The sequence below is a fragment of the Loxodonta africana genome, chromosome 14, assembly GCF_030014295.1.
Source record: "Loxodonta africana isolate mLoxAfr1 chromosome 14, mLoxAfr1.hap2, whole genome shotgun sequence".
Taxonomy (NCBI): domain Eukaryota; kingdom Metazoa; phylum Chordata; class Mammalia; order Proboscidea; family Elephantidae; genus Loxodonta; species Loxodonta africana.
In genome coordinates this window covers 79205185-79228235 of record NC_087355.1, presented here as the reverse complement: position 1 = coordinate 79228235, position 23051 = coordinate 79205185, and the positions used below count along the sequence as shown (strand labels likewise).

General features: G+C 45.3%; 1 protein-coding gene across 6 annotated transcripts in view; it reads left to right on the top strand.

The window, feature by feature from the left end:
• CYRIB (CYFIP related Rac1 interactor B) overlaps positions 1-23051 on the top strand; it is a 181156-nt gene that overhangs the window by 34901 nt on the left and 123204 nt on the right. Inside the window, exon 1 of one of the 6 annotated variants that reach the window (XM_064268097.1) lies at positions 11584-11844. The exons of 4 other annotated variants lie outside the window; for them this stretch is intronic. The gene's annotated coding sequence lies outside the window, so the exon portion shown is untranslated. Of the gene's footprint in view, positions 1-11583; positions 11845-23051 lie in introns of those variants that run through there. One more of the 6 variants, XM_023545999.2, reaches the window with a different exon arrangement.

The window sequence follows — 23051 nt, the reverse complement described above, 5'->3', positions numbered from 1 at the left end:
AAGGTCAGCAGTTCAAATCTACCAGTTGCTCCCTGGAAACCCTTTGGGGCAGTTCTCTGCCCTATCTGGTCGCTTTGAGTTGGAACTGACTCGACAGCAAGGGGTTTTTTTTTTTTTTTTCAAATCGAAGGTTACCCTTCCCTACCCACCCAGCCTTGCTTACCCAGATTAGACCCTGTCATGGTGTTTTAGAATTTAGGGACAGCCAGGGAAAGCAGGTTACTCTTAAGGAAAGTTGCTCTTCTTCCTAACCCCGTGTTCCTTTCTACCCTGGCTGCCAGGAAGCTCAGCGCCAAATTTATGCTTAACCACAGCAGCTATAACCAACCCTCAGGTTCCATTTGTTTACTTCTCTGTTTCCTCTGTCATTCTTTTCTTCTATTTATAATCCTTATGGGTCTATTTTTTTATTATGGTAAAAATATAACAAAGTATTTGCCAAGTCAACATCATTTTGCATATACAATTCAGTAATGTTAATTACGTTCTTCATGTTGCGCAACCACTATACTGTTTCCAGATTATTCCATCCTCCTTAACAGAAGCTCAGTGCTCTCTAGAAATGACCCCCCTTTACCCCCACACTCCTGCCCCAGTAACCTGTCTTCAACTTTGGTCTCTATACGTTTGCCTATTTCATATAAGTGGGATCATTTTGTGACTGATTTATTTCACTCACTGTAATGTTTTCAAGGTTCATCCATGTTGTAGTATGTATCAGGACTTCATTTCTCTTTATGGCTGAGTAATATTCCACTGTATGTATATACCACAGTTTGTTTATCCATTCATCTGCTGATGAACATCTACATTATTTTCACTCATTGGCTATTGTGAATAGTGCTGCAACGAACATCTGTAAGATACCATAGTCACAGGTTTGAGGGATTCGGAAGTAGACATCTTTAAAAAAATGGGGGACCATTATTCTGTCTATCATGTATCTCAATAAAGTTATTTAAAAAAAAAAAAAAAAGCTAGTGTAGGATGTGGCCAGCATGTTGGGCTCATGTCAGTGGCCTTTCTGGGTCCCCGTCACCCAAGAAGCCCTGAGCAGCCCTGTCCAAGCAAAAATTAACTGAAAGGTTCCTCCTCATTTTGGCTTCATAATTTAAGGAGAGAGCAGAGGAGGGGGACTAGGGGGAGGAAAGAGAGGAGAGGGGGCTAAAAGAATGACAAATCCCTGCAAGAGGACCTGGATAAGTTGTAGATGAGGGAGGGAATCAGGGTACAGAGGAAAAATGCTTCTAGCTCCATCGACTTGGCACCCCCTCCCCGGGTAATTATAAGGAAAAAGAGAAGTTTTATATCTATACTGATCTAAGTCCATTGGTGCCCTGAAATTTCCATCTCATTGATTATTTTAAAAAGAACCCAAATTAAGTTAGTCCCCAAAGCCAGACAGTCTTGGATTTTGGCAGTCACCTAAATAGGTCCTTAGGGAGCCACTCCAAGTCACTCCCTCAGCAAGGCCAGCACAGCAGGCTCAGGGCCAGCCTGCCCCTTATCATCGTGGGGGGAGGGAGCAACCAGAACTCTGCTTCCGTGCTACTTCTTGTTGTTAGGTGCCATCAAGCCGACTTATACTGACCCCATGTGACAGAGTAGAACTGCCCCCATAGGGTTTTCTAGGCTGTAATCTTTACGGGATCAGATCTCTAGACCCTTTTTCCATGGCACTGCTGGGTAGATGGAACCGCCAACCTTTTGGTTAGCCACCGAGGGTTTAACTCTTGTGCCACCAATGCTTCTTCTTCTACTTGCAGGTTCGAAATACCAAAGGCCTGCATAACCTCTATTAGCTCACCCCTATCTTCTGGAGGGGAGCCCTGGTGGCACGGCGGTTAAGAGCTTGGCTGTGAACCAAAAGGTCGGCAGTTTGAATCCACCAGCCACTCCTTGGAAACTCTGTGGGGCAGTTCTGCCTTGTCCTATAGGGTTTCTATGAGTCAGAATCAACTCGACAACATCGGGTTTGTTTGTTTCTTGGGGGGTTTGGATGTTCTGGAGGTAACCCTGGTGGCACGGTGGTTAAGCACTCAGTTGCTAACTGAAAGGTTGGTGGTTCAAATCCACCAGCTGCTCCGCAGGAGAAAGATGGGGCAGTCTGTGTCTGTAAAGATTTAACAGCCTTGGAAACCCTATAGGGCAGGTCTGCTCTGTCCTCTAGGGTGTGATGAGTCGGAATTGACTTGATGGCAAAAGGAGGCCCTAAATAAAGCTACCGAGGGGCACCTCTTTGCCTAATCATCATCAATTTTGGGGGACTTCTCAGTATACGAAGTAGTGTTTTCTTCTGCTAGGCTGTGCTCTCCCCAGTGCCTAGCACAGTGTGGGCACAAAGTAGGTGTTCAATAAACATGTGTTTTATATACATACATATGTACATGTATATGTCTATATGCATGTTATTTATGTAAACGTTTTATATATCTGTACATGTTTCATATATGTAACATAGTTGTGATAAGCAAATGCTTGTTTTATATATATAAAAACACACATAATATACACGTCCAAAAAAAACCAAACTCGCGGCTGTCAAGTTGCTTCCGACTCATGGCAACCCTACAGGACAGAGTAGAACTGCCCTATATAGTTTCCAAAGAGTGTGAATCTGAACTGCCGACGTTTTGGTTATCAGCTGTGGCAATTAACCACCCCGCCACAAGGGTTTCCAACATATATACATACGCATACTTTATATATGTTGTTGCTGTTGAGTCGATTCCACCTCACAGCTATCCTATAGGACAGGGTGGAACTGCCCAATAGGGTTTTGTAGGCTGTTATCTTTTATGGGGCAGAACGCTAGGTCTTTTCTCTTGTGGAGTGGCTGGTGGGCCAACCTTTTGGTTAGCAGCTGAGTACTTAACCATTGCACCACCAAGGCTTCTTTATATTTAGAGATGTTTTATATCTATAAGCATGCTTCACATCTAGCACATAGTAGGTGTTCAATAAATGTTTATTTTATACGTACACATATACATAGGCATGTTTTATATATAGACATTCTATATATAGCACAAAGTAGGTGTTCAATCAATGCTTGTTTTCTCTATCTGTATATCTCTATCTTATAGATATATATGCATACATGAATGGATGGATGAATGAGTAAAGAACAAGGCATGGTTTAAAGGCAGCCCTAGCCTAGGTGTTGAAATGAAAACCCCATGACGACAGAGGTTGTATCTCTTTTGCCCTCCACTGTGTTCTTAGTGCAATACCCACCTGTACTTAGTGTATGCTCAGTAAATATTGGTCAAATGATGGATAGCCAGCCTGGGTTCATTCTACACACGTTTTCTGAGCACTTACAAATGCCAGGCATCGGGCCAGGCTCCAGGGAGCCGAGGTTCATGAACAGATGTTCTCCCTGCTTTCTGGGCGGTGGGCAGACCTAATAGTCATGTGAACTGCGCATTACCCCGTGCACATTGACAGGAAGGCTTTGAAAGGTAAGAATGGGTGTCACGATGGACGGCGAGAGCTGCAAGAAAGATGGCCAGAGAGAGAGATTTAAACTGAGGAAGGAGCCTGCTTTGTGAAGATCCAGAGACAACATCACCCAACTGGGCAGCATGTACCACAGCTGGAAGGGCCTCATTTTCTGGGGAACAGAAAGAAGCAGATGGGACTGCCACCCAGGGAGGAAGGGCAGAGGGCGGCTGTGAGCTCAGAGGAAGGCAGGGGCTGGTGCTCAGGACCATGGAAGAGCAGAGTGGGTTTAGTGTAGTTCTTAAATGACAACAGGAAGTCACTGAAGGTTTTGAGCAGAGGGTGGCAGTGATCTGATTTACATTTTTTTTTTTTATTAACTTTTATTAAGCTTCAAGTGAACGTTTACAAATCCAATCAGTCTGTCACATATAAGTTTACATACATCTTACTCCGTACTCCCACTTGCTCTCCCCCTCTTGAGTCAGCCCTTTCAGTCTCTCCTTTCGTGAGAATTTTGCCGGCTTCCCTCTCTCTCTATCCTCCCATCCCCCCTCCAGACTAGAGTTGCCAACACAATCTCAAGTGTCCACCTGATATAATTAGCTCACTCTTCATCAGCATCTCTCTCCCCCCCGCTGACCAGTCCCTTTCATGTCTGATGAGTTGTCTTCGGGCATGGTTCCTGTCCTGTGCCAACAGAAGGTCTGGGGACCATGGCCGCCAGGATTCCTCTAGTCTCAGTCAGACCATTAAGTTTGGTCTTTTTATGAGAATTTGGGGTCTGCATCCCACTGATCTCCTGCTCCCTCAGGGGTCCTCTGCTGTGCTCCCTGTCAGGGCAGTCATCGATTGTGGCCGGGCACCAACTAGTTCTTCTGGTCTCAGGATGATGTAGGTCTCTGGTTCATGTGGCCCTTTCTGTCTCTTGGGCTCTTAGTTGTCATGTGACCTTGGTGTTCTTCATTCTCCTTTGCTCCAGGTGGATTGAGACCAATTGATGCATCTTAGGTGGCCGCTTGTTAGCATTTAAGACCCCAGACGCCACATTTCAAAGTGGGATGCAGAATGATTTCATGATAGAATTATTTTGCCAATTGACTTAGAAGTCCCCGCAAACCATGTTCCTGATTTACATTTTTAAAAGATCTGGCACAATACGAAGAATGGATTGGTGGGGGTGACAAATGCCCCTTTGTCACTTGTCAAGGAGTGAGTGATATCCCTGCTTGTCGTCCTGTGAACCAAACTCAGAAAGGTTTCGCTAATTACCTCAGTTTTCCACAGGTATTTAATGAGCACCTAATTGAGAAGCCTTGGTGGCGTAATGGTTAAGAGCTACGGCTGCTAACCAAAAGGTTGGCAGCTGGAATCCACCAGCCACTCCTTGGAAACCCTATGGGGCAGTTCTGCCGTGTTCTGCGGGGTTGCTGTGAGAATCAACTCGACAGCCACAGGAATATGTCCCAGGCACTGTGATAGCTGCTGGAGATACTGAGATGAAGGAGACACGGACCTGTCCTTCAGGAGCCTGAAATCCAGTATCCAAGATCAAACTGGATGAGTTTAATTCAGATCAATACTTTTGAAAGGCGACAGAGGTCCAGAGCATTGTCTCAACACATTGTCCTTATTACCTCCTTTCTTTATCGTTTATTTATAATGATAAATGCCTCTTTCCTAAAGAGATTTGAGACAGCTTAACAAAAAGGAAACTCTGATGGTATGGTGGTTAAGAGCTACGGCCGCTAACCAAAAGGTCAGCAGTTTGAATTCACGAGGCGCTCCTTGGAAACCGTGGGGCAGTTCTACTCTGTCCTATAGGGTCACTATGAGTCAGAATCGACTGGACGTGTTTTTTGTTTTACAACAAAAACATACCCATGTTGAAAACAGAAATCAGCCGGTGTTTTGCATGACAAAGGGGACTTTGCAGACGTGATTAAGTTAAAGTTGTTGCGATAGTGAGACTGTCCTGCATTATCCTGGTGGACCCGATGTAATTATAGTAATTATAACGGTTCTTATAGGAGGGAGGCAGGGGAACAGAGTCAGAGAAGGAGAGGTGTGGACAGAAGAGAGGTCAGAGTCAGAGACGTGGAGATGCTGTGCTTCTGGCTTTGAAGATGGAGGAAGGGGCCAGGAGCCAAGGAATGTGGGCGAACTCTAGAAGCTGGGAAAGGCAAGGAAATGGACTCTGGCTTAGAGCCTCTGGAGAGAGTGCAGCCCAGAGGACACCCTGATTTCAGACTTGTGACCTCCAAAACTGTAAGATAATCAATTTGTGTTGCGTAAGCCACTAACTTTGTGGTAATGGGTTACAGCAGCAGTAGGAAACTAATGCAAGTATATTTAATGTATCATAAAACCCACCCATTTCAAGTGCATAATTCCGTGATTTTTAGTAACTTTACCAAGTGGTGCAGCCATGAACGTGATGCAGTTTTAGAACGTTTTCATCACCCCAGTAAGATCCTGGCATCCATTTACAATTAATCTGTGTTCCCACTCCCAGCCCCAGGCAACCGTGAATCTACTTTCTGTCTCTATAGATTTGCCTTTTCTGGATATTTCATATAAATGGAATCATACAATATGTAGTCTCTTGTGTCTGGCTGCGTCTACTGAGCACAGTGTTTTTAAGGTTCATTCTTGTTGTTAAGTGTATCAGTAATTTGTTCCCTTTTATTCCTGAACCATATCGCACTGTGTGGATATGCCACGTTATGTTTATCCATTCGCCATTGATGAGCATTTTGGTGGTTTCCAGTTTGGGGCTATTTTGAACTGTATTTATGAATATTTTTGTGCAAGTTTTGGTGTGGGCATAGGCTTTTGCTTCTCCTGGGTAGATACCTAGGAGTGGAATTGCTGAGTTGTATGGTACTTTTAGGAGCACTGGTGGCACAGTGGTTAAGTGCTCGGCTGCTAACTGAAAGGTTGGCGGTTGGAACCCCCCAGCTGCTCTGCGGGAGAAAGGTGTGGCAGTCTGCTTCTGTAAAGATTATAGCCTCGGAAACTCTATGGGGCAGTTCCGTTCTGTCCTATAGGGTTGCTGTGAGTCAGAAGCTAGTCAAGAGCAGTGGGTTTGGTTTTTTGGTTTATGATAGTTTTATGTTGCATGTTTTGAGGAACTGCCAGGCTGCTTTCCAAAGTAGCTGCACAGTTTGCATTCCCAGCAATTCCCCTTACCCTGGCGTTTAATTCCCTAAGATGGCTGGTAGCAAAAGGGGCCAGGTATACATATATGTGCATGCACACACAAGGACACACGTGTTCACATGTGCACACTTGGGGAACATTTTCAAGCTACTGTTTCCTCTTCTGTGATTGGCTGTAGCAGGAGAGGTGGGGAAGCTGAGAGAAGCTCCACTGCTTTCCTTACTGACGTTTGAAGAAATAAACCATTCCAGCAGCTGTCTCCCTTCTCCCTAGTATAAGCTCACAGCTCAACAAAGAATAGTCTCCTAGGTTCTAGATTCACGATCCTTGATCCATGCTACATTCCCTCATCACCAGATTCATTTTGAAGATTTGCCGTAATGAGGGGTTTTGGCATATGGGTGAGACCTGATGTTGTTTGTTTTAAAACAAAGGCAGAACTTTCAGGTCAGCAAAAGATGAGCCAGAGGGTTAACTCTCCACGTCTTTCCTCTTTACCCCAAGAAGGTTTAACTCAACTTCAGTAGGTCTCCTCACTGGTTCTAGTTTCTCTTTGTGAATTCTTCCCCATCCCCACCCTCATCTGAGCAAGTCTAGACTCCTCTCTGGATGGGTGGGGTTGAGGACTGGGCCACAGACATAGAGGGTTTAGCCTGTAAATAGATGTCTGCCTGGAAGGGTGTCTGCCTGATGAGGGGCATGTTTGATGGGTTGAGATCCAGACGTATTGCCACCACCACATTTGAGCCAGCCCCCTGGCGGTTCTTCGGTAGCAACATTAAACAGAACACAAGCTTAGTTTTGGACAGAGATTTTAAAAGGAATTTTGCAAATGTTACATATTCTTTCTATTGCAATATGTAACATTTATCTTCTGGGAAAGGGCCATGTAGACTTTAGTGATTTATTTTAAATCCATTGATCCCATGAAGAAAAAAGTGAATAATTTTAGGGTGACCGTTAGAGGTTTAGGAGCCCTGGTAATGCAGTGGTTAAGTGCTTGGCTGCTAACAGTAAGGTCCGCAGTTCGAATCCACCAGCCACTCTGTGGGAGGAAGATGTGGCAGTCTGCTTCCATAAAGATGACAGCCTTGGAAACCCTATGGGGCAGTTCTACTCTCTCCTATAGGGTTGCTAGGAGTCGGAATCAACTAGATGGCAGAGAGTTTGCTTTTTTGTTTTGTTTAGAGGTTTGCTGGCTTTTGAAAGGAAACTTGACCATGAGGCTTCTAGAACATACTAACCCAAAAGGAAACTTGACCATGAGGCTTCTAGAACATACTAACCCAAAACCCAGTGCCGTCAAGTCAATTCCGACTCATAGCGACCCTGTAGGACAGAGTCGAACATACTACCCACTAAAAACCCACTGGACATACTAGAACGTTTTAAATCAGGTTGTAGTCATATGACTCCAGAGCTGCTAGGACCTGGGGGGCACCTGATGAAAGTGTGGCCAGTCCATATGCAGCCAGGCAGCCACTAGAAACTGACCTGGCGCTGGAGAGGGGGTGGGGGTGGTGGTGGCCGGGCCAAGCCGAGTCTCTGAGGACTGTGGACTGTAGGCTCAGGGACACAGTTGGCCAGTTGATGGGTGACAGAAGTGGAAAGACAGTGAATCTGGGCCATCATGTGGGTCAGCAGAGTGGCCAGTCGCTAGGGTAGAGCTCAAGAGACTGGAACCCTATTCAGTGGGAGGTCTTGCTGCCATTTTGAAGATGCAGAAAAAGGCCCAGAAAAGCTAAGGGGCTTGTCTAAGGCTACACAGAGTGAAAGGAGCAGCCAGAAATCCCAACTCCAGGCTGGGCCTGAAATCCTTGTTACTTTGCATGACGCTTTTTCTTTAGAGATTGATGAGATACAGAACACAAGACAAAACAAAGTGACACTGAGGAGGGAATGACTATCCTGGTGACAACTGGCTGGCTCCAGGAGAGAGTGGGTATTTTCATAGAGAATCACCACTGCATGGGTCTGCACCAGGAAGTGGAGGTCGCCTTTCATCGCACAACCAGGACTTTTTATTGTCTGTGGTGCCAATCTTGGCAATGTTTATGGGTCTCAGACAGGGTGAGAAACCACACAAGGTCTAAGGCCTGGAACGTTCCAGCCATTCTGCCAATAAACACAGAGACCCCACGTTGCGGAGACCCAGTGAGATGTAATGCAAAGAGCAGAAAATACATACAGAACTTCTCTGTGGTTTACCTTTTTAAGTGAGCATCTATCAGTGTTGTAATAAAAAAAATTAAAATGGAGATTAAAAAAAAAAAAAAAACATTGCTGTTATGTTGGTTCTGACTCATAGTGACCCTATCGGATAGAGTAGAACTGCGCCATAGGGTTTCCAAGGCTTTAATCTTTATGGAAGCAGACGTCTGGTGGATTTGAACCACTGACCTTTGGGTTAGCAGCCGAGCACTTAACCATTGTGCCACCAGGGCTCCTTAAATTGGAGATAAAGTTGTCTATAAATGTCATGGAAAAAAGTTTATCCTGGCTCCTCTGCCTCCTAGCCGTGTGACCTTGGATGGTTCCGTGGTCTGCCCTGGTTCCTCTGCCCCTTGAATCAAGTCCCCCCCCTTCATTCAACAAACATTTCTTGAGGCCTTGTCGCTCTTATGAAACTCCCAGAAGTTTTTTGCGTTCTTCATGCCCCTTACCAGGGGTCATGGTCAGAATGGTTAACATCGGGCATTTGACAGAATGCTTTCTGGAAACCCCCACAGGGCCTGACACTGATCATTTCCTTGCTGGATCCTGGGGAGGACTGCGAGTGTTGGAGGGAGGTGGGACTTGGAGAGAGGATTCCTGGGCACAACTTCTTCCTTACCTGTTTAAGGTATTTCAGTATTTTAATGATTGGTAGGGCCATACTGGAGCCCTGGTGGTGCAGTGGTTAAGAGCTCAGGTTGCTAACCAAAAGGTTGGCAGTTTGAATCCACTAGCTGCTCCTTGGAAACCCTATAGGGCAGTTCTACTCTGTCCTATACGGTTGCTATGAGTTGGAATCGACTAGATGGCAACAGGTTTTTTTTTTTTTTAACTGGTTTAGGGCCATATTGGTCCCTGGCTAGTACAAACAGTTTGTACTCGACTGGTAACCTAAAGGTTGGTGGTTTGAATGCATCCCGCAGCACTGCAGAAGAAAGGCCTGGAGATCTGCTTCCATAAAGATTACAGCCAAGAAAACCCTATGGAGCAGTCCTACTTTGTAACACATGGGTTTGCCATGAGTTGGAATCTATTCAATGGCAGTGGGTTTTTGGTTGAGGGCCATACTGGAGTCCCTGGGTAGTGCAAACAGCTAATGAGCTCGGCTGCTAACCGGAAGGTTAGAGGTTCCAACTCTGCCCAAAGGTGCCTCAGAAGAAAAGCCTGGTGACCTACGGAAAACCAACCATTAAAACCCTATGGAGCACAGTTCTACTCTAACACACATGGGGTCACCAGGAGTTGAAGTTGACTTGAAGGCAACTGGAGGGAGGGCCAGCCTGGTGTGAAGCAACAGAACCCTTCCTGCTGGCTGGGAAGCTTTGAGGGCGGGGCGGGAGTAGAACGTCCCTCCCTTCACCTCTCCCCCATCCCAGCACTGGCTCACACCCTCAAATGTCTTCTCGTGGGCCTTTCACACAGCGGGTGCCCCACTGATTTTCGTGGAGGTCAGTTGAGGAAAGCGGGGGATGATTGCCCTGGAGACGGCCACCTCGCCCACACCCCCCCATGCTCAGCCAGCCCGTGCGGTTGGCCCACGCCCCCCGATGCTCAGCCAGCCCGTGCGGTTGGTGAAGAGTGACCGCCTTTTTCTCTGAGGTTGGATGAGGCCACCTCTGCCCACATTCAGTGTCTTTGCTCTGAAGCTCTTATTTATTTTTCGGTGAGCCATTCAGGCTTATGGGTCTTGGAGAGTGTGCAAATATTTGATTTCAATTAAGGAAATCTGGAATGGGGACTAGAAAAAGGTTACTTCTCGTTCATTATTTCTGGGAGGAGAGAGGGGTACATGTGCCTCCGGCCACATCATCAGTCACCGTTACCTCCAGGTGGACCAGGCACCAAAGAAGAGGCCAGGTGCCAGGCAGGGGTCAGCTGACTTGGGCGAGGGGGTTGTGGCAAGAGAAGGGGGTGAATACAGCAAGAGGACAAACACTTAGGAGGCTTTGGTGGCCAGAGTCTGGAGTGAGGAGAAGGCAATGAGAAGGATTGGAGCTGCCACCGAGATAATAATATCCACCACCTGCTAGTACTTCCTGCCAGCCGCCTGGTGCCCATTCTCTGGTACCCTTAAAATGATCACGCTTAATCCTCACCACAACCTATTGTGGTAAATTATCATCCCCATTTTATAGCTGAGAACACTGAGCCCAGAGAGATGAAGAACCTTGTTCAAGATCACCCAGCTACTAAGTGGCAACCCAAGTAAGTCAGGCTCCAAAGCTTGTGCTAAAAGCTACCCCGTAGTGCCTAGAGGAGTCCCAGGGTGGTGCAAATGGTTAAGTATTCGGCTGCCAACTGAAAGATTAGAAGTTCAAGTCCACCCAGAGGTGCCTTGAAAGAAGGGCCTGGTGATCTACTTCTGAAAAATCAGCCACTGAAAACCCTACGAAGTACAGTTCTACTCTGACACACATGGGGTCACCATGACTTGGAATAGACTGGTGGCAATTAGTTTGGTTTTTGGTAGTGCCTAGAGGGCACTAGGAATGGGAATCAACTCGGAGGCAGCGAGTTTAGAGGGGGTTTTGGGAGGATCCCACTGGGCTATTTGAGGAGAATAGGTGAGATCCTACACATTAGAGCCTTAGAAAACTACATGAGACCTTTCCTGACTGGCATAGTCTGCATATTGACTGTAAGAGGAAGAAAAAGAGGTTGGGGGGCGGGGAGGAGAGGGGAAGGGCGGGGTCCCGTAACCTGGGAAATCGGGAAGAGAATGAACCCAGGAGCCCAGAGCTCCGTCCCAGCCCTGCCCCCAGCATCATGTGGCTTTGGTGAGTCATATTGTTTCTTGGAGCTGGTTTCCTTCTCAGTAACACGAGGGCAACAACCACAATAATAGTTGGCGTTTATTGTGGGCTTCCTAAGTGCCGAGCCGTGCCCTGGGGCACGGGGCTGGAGAGGTGCGTGGATTAGGGCTCCTGCCGCCGGATGCTGAAGGTTTAGTGGAGAAGAGGGACTCTCCCCCACCAATGCCGCCACATACCGACATTGGACAGGAAAGCCCTGCTGAACCGGAAGGTGCTCTGCCAACGGGGGAGGGGAGAGGGTTATCAAAAGAAGCCCCTGGTGGCCCAACTGTTGTCTCTGAAGGCAGGGAGAGGGACTCTAACAACGGAGTTTTTTTCTCTCTTCTGGTGCCCTCCGCCCCCATCTTGGCTGCTCATCAGGATCACCTCAAACAGATTAAAAATACAGAGTCCCCAGCTCTTCAGCTCAGTCACCTGGGAGGGTTTGCAACCACCGATTGCCAATTCTGGGCAACAGTGTTTTGAAAAAGCTCCCCTGGGGATTCTGATCCGCGGCTTGCAGCTCTTGGGACCCGCTGCCGCTTGCTGCCAAGGGGTTGTAGTCATTACGCCCAGGAGGAAGTTCTGGAGAGAATCCGTCGCAGGGAGGTGCACAGCTTCTCTTGGCTACTTCCGACCCCAGAGAGCCGCGGGTTGGAGAGCAAGTGGCGTGCCCTCCACAAACGCTCAAGGCTTGGCGCTGCGCAGGACGCACCCAGTGCGCGCGGGCCGTCTCCCGCGCCCCCCACGCTGCCCCTGTGCCCCACACTCCCTGGGCGTCCCCCCGGGCGCCCCGTGCCGCCCCTAGTTGTGGGCAGAGGAGGGAGGGGCACACGTGAGCACGCGGAGGCGCTGTGGCGCTGGGCTTCTCTGGACCCTTCCGCCTGTCTGCCCTCTAACAGGCCTGGACCCTTCCCCTTGGGGCTGTGTAGGGCAATGCTTAGGGTGACCTGGCACAGTGTATCTCTCCTCTGCCTGTGGCTCGAGGTACCTTATGAGGGACTAGGAGACCGCCGGCAGCAAGCCTGGGGAGAGAAATCAAGGCATGATGAGCGCAGCGAGACAGTCTTGGCCGTTTAGAGTAAGAATTTAAAACCAACAGAATTTTGGAGATTTGATCAAAGTGATGCTCATTCCTTCACTTTTTTTTTTTAATCCCAGTGATTTTGGTTCAGAATCAGATTTTTTCTAGCAGTTTTACATAAATTTGATTTAGCTACTTCTAGGCAAATCCTGAGGAGCGCTGGTGGTGCGATGGTGAAGCACTTGGCTGAAAGGTTGGCGGTTCCAACCCACCTTGCTGCTCTGCGAGAGAAAGACCTGGCTGGCAGTCTACTGCAGTAAATGAAAAAAGAAGGGAAACAAAGTCAGTGCCCTCCAGTTGATTCAGACTCATAATGACCCTGTCCTATAGGGTTTCCAAGGCCGTAAATCTTTGCAGAAGCAGACTGCCACATCTTTCTCCCACTGAACAACTGGTGGGTTCAGACCATTGCACCAACAGGTGAAGATTACCGGTTACTGTTGAGTTGATTTCTACTCATAGTAGCTGTCCTATAGGACAAAGTAGAACTGCCCCATAGAGTTTCCAAGGAGCGCCTAGTGAAGGGGAACTGCCGACATTTTGATTAGCAGCTGTAGCTCTTAACCACTACATCACCAGGGTTTCCAGGTAAAGATTACAGCTTAGAAAACCCTGTGAGGCAGTTCTGCTCTTGTCACATGAGGTCACTGTGAGTCCTTGGCACCTAACAAGGGAAATCCTATTTCCTGAAGTTCTACTATGGGCTAGCCACTTTCCGAACATTGTCTTACAGCATACTTGTAAGGATTACCAATGAAAAACCACACAGACAAGTTAAATGACACAATAGTAAATGGCTGAGTCAGGATTTGAGCCAAAGTCTGACTCCAAAGCTCATTTCTGAAAACAGTGGTGGCCTCCAAAGACCCTAACTCCACATACTGCATGTAAAACTGGAGTTGAACTGCTCACTATGGCAGCTACGAGCTATGTATGGCTATTTAAATTTAAATTAATTAAAATTCAGTAAAAGAAAAAAGTTGAGCTCCTCATTCTCACTCCCAGAATTCAGTGCTCAACAGCCACAGTGGCTTGTGTTGCTGTATGAGGTGGCGCAGATGTAGACCAACTCTGTGACTGCAGGAAGTTCTACTGGACAGTGCTGAGCTACAGCAGCCATGTTAACAGAGATGGGGCTCTGGAGCCTAGCCTTTGTGTCCGAGGGTGGTCCCAAAAAAACCAAACCCATTGCTACAGAGTTGGCTCTGACTCATGGCAAGCTCGTGTACTTCAGAGTAGAATTGTGCTCCATACAGTTTTCAATGGCTGTGATCTTTCTAAAGTAGATTGCCAGGCTTTTCTTCTGAGGTGCCACTGGGTGGACTCGAACGCCCAACCTTTAGATTAGCAGCTGGGTGCACTAATCGTTGCACCACTGTAGACCTGCTGGTGGTTAATCTGTTGCCATTGAGTTGATTTGCAACTCATAGCTATGAGGGTAGTTAGAGGAGGGGAAATTGTGAGCAAGGTGTCTGTCCTTGTTGGAGTCCATCACTCAAGTAACTAACCATCCTGCTTTACCCAGGACTGAGGGGTTTCCTGGGACACTGGGCTTTCATTGCTAAAACCAGGAAATTCCCAGGCAGGTTGGGACTAGTTGGTCACTCTGTTCACTACCCTCAGTTTTCGTGTAGATGTGGCTTCATTTGTGCCAGGCACACAAAGAGGAAGGTGCACTCAAGTTACTCAGAGTCCAGCGGAGAAGCTAGGTGAATGAGCGATGGCACCTTCTGGGATCGTGTGCGGAGAACTCAGATTAGGGGATGCACAGGGGTGAGGGGTACAGAGCAGGGGCTCTCATCTAGACTGAAGGCTTCCTGAAGGAAGTGCACCTACACGAGACCTCACAGTTTGAAGCAGCTAACCAGGTGAAGACGTTTGGAAATGGCTGAAGCTAAATATTGGCTCTCGGTAGTTATAAGTCAGGAAACGTGCTTGCAGGCCTAACTCTGCAGTGGTCCTACTGCCTAACCCCGGGAAGTTCGTCTCTTTCCATAGGATCAACTCTGTTAATATTCTGTACCCTTATGAATGTCATTTTTTTCCAGCACATACTGATATGTATATATACATACACACGTGTATATATATATATTAATTATTTTATTGCAGTAAGATGTATTACAAAAAAAGTTGCCATTTTAACCATTTTTAAGAGTACAGTTAAGTGAAATTAATTACCTTTGCTATGTATAGGGTCGCCATGAGTCGGGATTGACTTGACAGCGGTGGGTTTTGGTTTTTATGTAATACTGGCATATCTTTAAAGGCAACACATCCCTACATCGAGAAAGTACTGGATAATGGGTTTGCTATTATTTCAGAAACTTGCTTATGCTCAGCACACCCTCTTTATCTTGCTGGTCTGGTAGTGAGCATCTCTCTGCTTTAAAGAGGGTGGGGCTAAACTTGAAAGGGCTAAGGTTAACTGAGGTAGTATAAGGGATGTGGCACACTCTGGCTATTACCCGTTGCCGTTGAGTCGATTCTGACTTGTTGAAACCCTATAGAACAGAGTAGAACTGCCCCATAGAGTTTCCAAGGAGCACCTGGTGGATTTGAACTGCCGACCTTCTGGTTAGCAGCCGTAGCTCTTAACCACTATGCCACCAGGATTTCTGCAGTTAATTCAGTGCAGTTAATTCCTTTCCTCTTTCCTTCACCTCCCCTCCCCCTCTTCTTATGCTCATTGAATCATTGGTATATTGAACTGGATTTTCTTAGAAAAGAAAGATCACTTACTAATGTACACATAATAAATATTATGAGCTACACAGATAATTAAGGCTTCAAAAAGCCTATTCATTCAATATATTAAGCATCTACTATGTAGTTGGTAAAAGGAGCCTCGGTGGCACAGTAGTTAAAGCGCTTGGCTGCTAATCGTAAAGGTCGGCTGCTCGAACCCACCAGCCGATCAGTGGGAGAAAGGTCTGGCGGTCTGCTTCTGTAAAGATTTGCAGTCATGGAAACTCTGTGGGGCAGTTCTATACGGTCCTATAGGGCCGCTGTGAGTTGAAATTGACTGGAGAGTAGCGGGTGTGCAGTTGGTCCACACACCCCCCCATCTGAGATTTCTTAGAGTGAAAAGCAAATTTATCCCTGGTCAGAGTTACAAGTACTACAGTTTCATTAAAACACCTTTTTTTTTTTTTTTTTGATATATGAGCAGTAGATCGTGATACTATGGAAAAAGGTAAAACACGCCTGATGCAAGGAGAATGACTAGGCAGAACGTAGACACTGTGTTTGGATTTTATCATGCTTCAGAATTTGATCCCTGAAAAGGGTCCATGGTCCTAGCAGAGAGGGAATTTAAAGGGAAACGGTCATTAGTAGACTCGACTGCTGTAGGTTGTCCTTGAAGGAGAACTGCCCATTCTCTTTTAGATGGTAGTGTCTCCCCAGATTTCTGGTTCTGGAGAAAAGTGAGCTTCGGCTCTGTTCTGCTTTTCTTTATAGAGGAGGTTCCCATCTGCTAGCCCTTCAATTTAAAAAGTTACAGTCTCAGGGGAGATAGTATGTGAGTAGAATTAGGCATCAGTAGTCTTTATTTCTTCAAATGTTAGGATAGCAAAGTATTTGAAGTTAACCTTGGCTGCGTTTTTAGAAAAAGAAAACAAAAACAAAAGCCTATGCCAGAGAATTTTTATAAAATTGTGGTAGACCCTAAAATCAGAAGAGGGGCGTGAAGGATCTTATTTTCTTGGTGCGCAAGGTTTGCATCTTGGTGGCGAGCATGCATTGAAAGGCAGAAGTACTTTGTAGAGTCCTGGTATTGTTGTTAAGCGCTGTTGAGTCAGCTCTGACTCATAGCGACCCCGTGTATGACAACGAAACATTGACCCGTCCTGTGCCATCCTTAAAATAGTAGGTATGTTTGAGTCCATCGTTGCAGGCATTGTGTCAGTCCGTCTTGTTGAGAGTCTTCCTCTTTTTTGATGACCCTCTACTTTACCAAGCATGATGTCCTCCTTCAGGGATTGATCCCTACTGATAATGTGTCCAAAGTAAGTGAGACAAAGTCTTGCTGTCCTCACTTCTAAGGAGCATTCTGGGTGTACTTCCAAGACAGATTTGTGTGTTCTTCTGGCAGCCCATGGTGTATATTCAATATTCTTTGGCAACACCACAATTCAAACGTGTCATATCTTCTTCAGTCTTCCATTTTCATTGAGTCCTGGCATTAGGATTGTAGAAAGTGGCGTATTTTTAAAAAATATGCATGTGTGTGCACCTGCATGCACAGAAGCTTCGTAGATAATTCTTAATACTTTGAAATACATTCTTGGGAATTAGGCATACGACTGGTTTTGCAGATAAAAGCAAGACTCCGAAAGGCAGTGTGTCCTGTTGTCAGATAAGAAAAAGAGCTTCAGAGCCAATTAGCAGTAGTTCTGATTAGGAAGTTAAGTAGCTGGGAATGCCTTTCGAAGGGTATCAACCCACCCTCTCCCCTGCACGGGTACTTGGCAGACAATAATAATACATGTTGTTAGAGCCATAGAAATCCTGGTTCATATCAAAGGACACATTTGAATTGATCACAAAACACTTTAGAGAACTCCAGCGTGGGGCAGGGTTCCTCCAAATGCATTTATTTTCCAGGCTGTCTCTTTGGTTCTTTGTGGATTCTGGAACATGCCCAGGGAGATGGCGCCCACAGTCTCGTGAGGCCCCAGTCTCCAGGGAGTCTATGCAGATCTGCTACAATGGGGGTTTCAGACATTGCGGATTTTCCAACAGCAATCCAAATCAACCAAGACAAATTGGAATCTCTTGTGTGAGGCCTTCTACACAACTATCTTACACTGGTAATTTAGTGCTTGGGCGACCAGAATATTAAATAGAAGCATGAGTTAGAAAAAGAGGTTTTGATACTCAGGGAACATGGGTGTCTACACTCATACAGAGGAGCTCTGGTGGTGCAGTTGGTTACGCTCTCAGCTGCTAACCGAGAGATCGGAGGTTCGAACCTACCAGCCACTCTTTGGGAGAAAGATGTGGGAATCTGCTTCTGTAAAGATTTACATCCTTGGAAATCCTATGGGGCAGTTCTGCTCAGTGCTATAGGGTTGCTATGAGTCGGAATGACTTGATGGGCAGTGGGTTTGATTTGGGTTTAAATTCATACAACACACTATACGACACTCAAATTAATACTTCTGTTACTAATAATACACGGTGTCCACCTTCAGGATGCTTCCAGTCTCATTGACAGAGTCCAGACAAAAATGTGAGGTGATAATACACAATGGTGTCTGATGAAGTGTCAGGTATAGGTGATGGGATTAAGAGATGAGCATGAGTGATGAGAACTGCAGTAGTTATCTCAGCATCTCTGTGCACAACCGGTGGTGCAGTGGTTAAGCCTTTGGCTGCTAATCAAAAGTCAGCAGTTTGAATCCTCCAGCTGCTCCTTTGAAACCCACTGGGGTAGTTTTACTCTGTCCTGTAGGGTCGCTATAAGTCAGAATCGACTTGAAGGCAATGGTTTTTTTTTTTTTTTTTTTTTTTTATTAAGGAGCCCTGGTAGGACAATAGTTAAGGGCTTGGCTGCTAATGGAAAGGTTGGCACCCAGCGTCTCTTCACGAGAAAGACCTGTGATCTATTTCTATATAGATGACAGCCTTGAAAACCCTATGGGGCAGTTCTACTCTGTCACATGGGGTAGCTATGAGTCAGAATCAACTTGATGGCACCCAACAACAACATTTGTTACCTGGAGTCCCTGGGCGGCACAAATGGTTAAGTGTTTGACCAGTAGCCAAAAGCTTGGTAGTCTGAACCCATCCAAAGGCACCTGGGAGGACAGTCTTGGTGATCTACTTTGGAAAACCCTGTGAAGCAGTTCTACTGCTGTGTAACACATGGGGTTACCAGGGGTCAGAATTGACTCCACAGCAACTAACAACATTTGTCTCCTAATTTCTAATTCCCACGTAAGTCAAATATTTAAGGCTGCCTCTGTGATCCTTTCCTTTGTGTTTCGTGTCACCCTGTGGTGCAGTGGTTAAGTGTTTGGCTGCTGACCAAAAGATCAGCAGTTTGAATCCGCTAGCTGCTCCTTGGAAACCATATGGAGCAGTTCTACTCTGTCCTATAGGATCGCTATGAGTTGGAACTGACTGAATGGGAACAGGTTTGGTTTTGGGTTTTGGTCAGCCTGTAGTTATCCTTGTAAGAGCCATATCAATCACATGGTGTTGCAACAGCCAATGTACGAGTCTCCCCTATCCCCCAAGAAGGAGATCCTGGAAGATGGGGACTGTGTCCTCATCGCCCTCTATCTCTCTTACACCTTTGAAACCACCTGGTATGTGAAAGTCAACATTACATTCTTATTGAGTGAAACAAGCTATTGACTAGCCAATGGCTCAGGCATGATCATTTTTAAGCTTATTAACATATAAGATATGAACACAATATTAATGATATTGTTCAGTAATTTCCACAGTCAGTTGGATCGCCTTTCTTGGAAATAGGCATAAATATGGATCTCTTCCAGTTGGTTGGCCAGGTAGCTGTCTTCCAAATTTCTTGGCATAGACGGGTGAACACTTCCAGTGCTGCATCGGTTTGTTGAAACATCTCAGTTGGTATCCTGTCAATTCCTTGAGCCTTGTTTGTCACCAATGCCTTCAGTGCGTCTTGGATTTCTTCTTTCAGTACCATCGGTTCCTGATCATATGCTGCCTCCTGAAGTGATTGAACATTGACCGGTTCTTTTTGGTATAGTGACCCGTGTATTCCTTTCATCTTCTTTTGATGCTTCCTGTGTCATTTAATATTTTCCCTGTAGAATCCTCCACTATTGCAAGTCGAGGCTTGAATTTTTTTCTTCAGTTCGTTGAAATTATCAATGTCGATGGCACGCACCTACCAACAACAGCAACGGCAACAGCAACAACACACATAGAGAAAAGTACACATCGTGACTTTTTTTGGATGTGTGTTTTTCAGTCTGGTTGATCTAAAATATGAAATGGCAAGATTTTGGAGCTGGAAGGCATAAAGGAGTCTTGCAAGGCTCAGGTGTGAGAGCTGTAGAAGGTCCACTGATAAAGGAGTGTGAATCTCCCATAAAAACCCACTGCCGTCATTTTTTTTGGCATCCATTGCACTTAACCACTGCGCTACCAGGGTTTCCTAAAAACTTGGAATCCCCCATAAAAATACACCTGCTAAATTCCTCCCATGGTTGGCCCTGCAGGTGAGAAGATGAGCAGGACCACAGTAATTCATCCAAGTACGGCAACAAGATGTTTGGACAAGTTCTTAATAAAACCCTCCACATTTTAATTAAGAAATCGTAGTTTTTTCAAATCGATTTTTGGCTTCTCAGAACTGAGGGGTAATATAAACAGATGTCAGTAACACTTTCTAATTCAGGCTCAGGGAGGCAGTTGTGGGGAAGGAAGTTGGATTGAGAGACCATTTTTAACTAATTGTAATTGTAGTATTTCCATGTTACTATGGAAACTGCTGAGCATTAACAAGTAGTTTTCACAGGACCCCTTTGAACGGGGTGGATTCAAAGCCACACTTACGGTGATCACATTTCATAGTTTTTTCATAAAATTATAAAAATAATTGGTTCCATAAAGTATACTTTCGCAAATTGGTTAAAGATTGGCCTAATAACTTCTTAAACTATTGCTAAGTCCTCCTTAGAGGATAAGCAAAAAAGAGGAAGACCCTCAACGAGATGGATTGACACAGTGGCTGCGACAATGGGCTCAAGCATAACAACAATTGTAAAGATGGCGCAGGACCGGCAGTGTTTCGTTCTGTTGTGCATAATAGGGTCGCTATGAGTTGGAACTGACTCAATGGCACCTAAACAACAAGACCTCCTAGTAGTATAAAATAAATTTAAGCTTAATTTAGGTGAATTATGAATTAAAATAATTCTGAACAATGATAATTATTAATAGTTAACATTTATTGAGTGCTTAGTCTATATTAGCCGCTGTTCAGGGGGAAAATTTTATTAAGTAAATGACTAAGGGTTGTTGGAAATATTGCAGAGCTCTTGGAAGTGTACAGGATTATGGGTATAATTTTATTAACAGGGATAGGAGGAATCCTGGTTTTAAAAAAAACAAGTGATAAACAAGCCAATAAAATTACAAGATGAATTCACCAAGGGGTAGGGGTAATTATTTGCATTATATATATTTTTTGCTTAATTAACGTTTCTTAAGTGTCTTCTGGGTGACAGACACTTTTTACATTTGCTATTTTATTTAATTACAAAGGAGTTCTTCATTTCCAGACAAGATTTCCCTTGAGCTTCCTTTGAATAATGAGTTATTTTAGCCTGATGCTTCTCAGTGCCATCTGCACATTAAAATCACCTGGCGAGCTTTGGAAACTCATGCTGCCTGGGGTGTCAGCTTCCCGTCCCCCCCGCCCCCCACCCCTCGCCTGTTTTAATTGCGCTGGATTGAGACCAGGCAGCTGTGTTTTATTCCGCCCCCCCCGAGGAACCCTGGTCAAGTGAGGGTTGAGAACCACTGTGCTAGACTGTTTGAGGTGTCATTTCACTTGCAGAAAAAATATATTGACTTTAACTTTTCAACAATAAGCAACCTGTCTTAGATTGCCAGGGCTGCCTTAAAAAATACCACAAAGTGGGTGGTTTTAAAGAACGTTTATTTTCTGATAGTTCAGGAGACTAGGAGTCCGAATTCAGGCAGTTGGCAGGGTTATATGATCTCTCTCACAGTAGGCTCTAGAAGATTCTTTCTTGTCTCCTGCAGGTTCTGGCAGCCCCAGGCGTTTCTTGGCTTGTAGGTGGATCCTCACATGCTGTCTTCCCTTGTACCTGACTGTCTTTCCATGCCTGTCCTTCTGTTTTGTAAGACATCACTCAAAATGGATTAGAATTACAACATGCGTTACTCCTTTAGGACTGTTAGCTGATAACATCTGCAAAGCACAGTTTTATTTCCCCAAACAAGGTCACATTTACCTAGTGTAGGGGTTAGGACTTCCACGTATCTTTTTTTGGAAACACAATTCAATCCATGACAGCCAACCAACCAAACCAAACCCAGTGCTGTCGAGTCGATTCCGACTCATAGCGACCCTCTAGGACAGTGTAGAACGGCCCCATAGAGTTTCCAGGGAGCGCCTGGTGGACTCGAACTGCCGACCCTTTGGTTGGCAGCATAGCACTTAACCACTGCACCACCAGGGTTTCCTCCATGACAGCAGCTATTGAGAATTCCCAGAGTAGAGTTTGCTATGCCAGGTGGAATAAGTAAAATACCTCTTTTCCTTCGCCTGTTAACTGGGATGTTTGAAGTGTGAGCACAATTATTGAATGAAAACCAAACCAAAACCAAACCCACTGTTTTGGAGTCAATTCTGACTCAAAGCGGTCGACCCTATACGACAGAGTACAACTGTCCAATAGGGTTTCCAAGGCTGTAAATCTTCACAGAAACAGACTGCCACATCTTTCTCCAGAGGAGGAGACTGGTGGGTTTGAACCACTGATCCTTATGGTTTGCAGCCAAGCTCTCTAACCGTTGTGCAACCAGGGCTCCTTACTGAATGAAACAGGCTAAAAAATACTGCCCTAAATGGCTCAAAACCAGAATTTCCAGGTGCACTTAATTTTAGTCTAAGTTTTGCTTTGTGGTGTTTATCAGAAACATGATGACATGGGCAGTAAGAGGTTTTGTTTGTTTTATGAGGACTGTATTTAAGGAAGTTTTACACTAAAGCTAATTCCTTTTAATACATGTGCAGTACAGAAACTGAATAAAAGTTTAAGAAGACAAAGCATTGTGAAAAATTCTTTTGGTAGAGAATTATGGTTAGAAATGTCTTCTTTAAAAATTGTCTTTGATACGATTGTAAAGTTGTTTAATATCGAAACATTAAAAAAACAGGAAGGGATTAAGTGACTTGATAAGCTCAACTTATAAAAAATCCTCATAGCCTCTTTAACATAACACATAAAACTCATTCGCATTGAGTCTATTCCGACTTATAGTGACCCTATAGGACAGAGTAGAACTGCCCCATAGTGTTTGCAAGGAGCATCTGTTGGATTTGAACTGCCAGTCTTTTAGTTAGCAGCCGTAGCACTTAACCACTACGCTACCAGGGTTTCCAATATAATGCGTAATAAACTTAAAAAATGATGCGTAATCAAAAATATATTCAGTCCCTAAAAAAAACCCTGGTCATCTTCATTAGATTCGCTGCAATGGGAACGTTTAGTCTTTGCTAGAAAAGCCTAGGTGGTATCATTTGGTGACCAGATAAAGGAAAGTGTCCACTCAGCCTGCTAACATTAGGTTTTGCTCTAAAATAAACAATGTTTATGGTATGGGTA